Genomic DNA, 2,050 nt, shown 5'->3' with positions numbered 1-2,050 from the left:
ACAGACGGTATGGCGGAAGCATTTGAAAATTGCGGAAGCCAACTCGTCTGTTCTAAGAGACTAATGAGGATGAGGAGTTGACTCTAACTAGCGCCTCTCCCAACATTCATCAGACAGTCACACACACACACACACACACACACACACACACACACACACACACACACACACACACACACAGACTGTTTCTCTCTCTATCTACTTCTTTTTTCTGTCACTTGTTGCTTCTCACTTGTTGCTTCACACTACATCTCTGAAATGCTTCTACACTATGAACCATCCAGATCCTGAGATCTTCAGGCACTGGTCTACTAATTGTCCCGAGGACCAAATCAAACATGGTGAAGCCGCGTTCTCCCACTATGCCTCTCATAACTGAACAAACTCCCTGAACACATTAGATCTGCCCCTACTCTGCCTATTTTTAAATCCAAGCTAAAGACCTTTATGTTTACTCTTGCTTTTAACTGCTACTAAACTACTGCCTCTCTCGGCCTGTAATTTAAAATAAAGATTCCTGTACATTTCCAACAAATGGACTGTACATGTAATAATAATACTGAAGAGTGCCTTGTAACTTATTTAAAACAGAAATAATGTTTCATGTTTGTTAATTTGAGTATATATTTTAACTAAAACTGTCGGCTGTGTTTTTTATGTGTTTTTTATATGTGCATTGCTTTGCTGCTTGTTTTTTCGATTATTTTTTTGTAAAGCACCTTGAATTGCCTTGTGTATGAAAGGTGCTATATAAATAAAATTTGACTTGACTTGACTTGACTCTCTCCCTCCCTCTCTCTCTCTCTTTCCCTTTCTTTCTCTTGAGTTGTTTGTCTTTCATTCAGCTGGAGAGAGGCTGGCTGTGTTTCTGCTTTAACTTCATGGTTGTATGTAGGCTATATTGTGTATGTGTCATTATATGTTGTGTGAATACAATAAAAAATATACGATGAAGCAAAACATGCAGTTTTCAGTAAGGTCAACTTTGGGACAATGGGATCTGTCTCTTTAAGATGAGGGTTTGTCTGGAGCAATGTCGCCCTCTGGTGGATTAAACAGGCCACGCTACAGCATGTGTGCAGGCTGGCTGGCTTTGTTGTTTCTACTCTGAACGCAAAGGAGCGTCCTGCACGAGATGGAGTAGCTCTGCCTCTGTTAGCGCGCGCCCGAAAGAGAGAGAGAGAGAGAGAGAGAGAGAGAGAGAGAGAGAGAGAGAGAACGAGGGGGAGAGAGAGAGAGACCCGCGCGCCCGAGAGAGAGAGAACGAGGGGGAGAGAGAGAGAGAGAGAAAGAGAGACTCTCGCGCTCTCTAGTGCGCGCGTCTTCCTCTCTCTCTCTCTAGTGCGCGCGAGTCTCTCTCTCTCTCTCTCTAGTGCGCGCGTCTCTCTCTCTCTCCCCCCCTCGTTCTCTTTCTCTCTCTCTCTCTCTCTCTCTCTAGTGCGCGCGTCTCTCTCTCTCTCCCCCTCGTTCTCTCTTTCTCTCTCTCTCTCTCTCTCTCTCTCTAGTGCGCGCGAGTCTCTCTCTCTCTCTCTCTCTCTCTCTCTCTAGTGCGCGCGAGTCTCTCTCTCTCTCTCCTTCAGTCTCAACCTGCTTTACTGGCTTGTTGACAAGAACATTCCTGTGTTGCCAAAGTGAACGGATGAAAAAGAGAATCAATAAAAAACAAATATATTTGAGGGAAATCAAAACAAAGAAATAGAAGATAGAAAAGGATCAAACTAGTACATCAAGTGATCATAAGATTGTCAAGACAAAGTAAATACAGTGAGTCATGTGTCATATAAATCCATACAAACAATGCAGACTACATGAACATATACATGACATCATATGAAAGCAGAGACAGAAGACAGTTTGTAATAATTCTGTGATGTAAAGTTTTACATTGTTGCTGTTATGATGTCAGCAGAGACACATTTAGCTGCTAAGTGCTTCACATGAGTACTTAGTGCTTAGTAGATACTGTACATGAAGGCCAATCAGAGGCTCAGTCACATCTTCAACCAATCACACACTAATGTCAATCAACAGTTACATGTTGCTTGATTTT

General features: G+C 42.6%; 1 protein-coding gene across 1 annotated transcript in view; it reads right to left on the bottom strand.

Moving 5' to 3' along the window:
- Window positions 1-1,708: 1,708 nt before the first annotated feature.
- The window catches only part of LOC310799937 (uncharacterized protein), a 407,560-nt gene continuing 407,218 nt past the window's right edge, over window positions 1,709-2,050 (bottom strand). Inside the window, exon 15 of the mRNA XM_083662546.1 lies at window positions 1,709-2,050. This exon is cut by the window's right edge and continues 966 nt beyond it. The gene's annotated coding sequence lies outside the window, so the exon portion shown is untranslated.

Source organism: Poromitra crassiceps (genome assembly GCF_964638095.1).
Source record: "Poromitra crassiceps genome assembly, chromosome: 29".
In the NCBI taxonomy this organism is placed as follows: domain Eukaryota; kingdom Metazoa; phylum Chordata; class Actinopteri; order Beryciformes; family Melamphaidae; genus Poromitra; species Poromitra crassiceps.
This window is presented reverse-complemented; position numbering and strand designations above follow the sequence as displayed.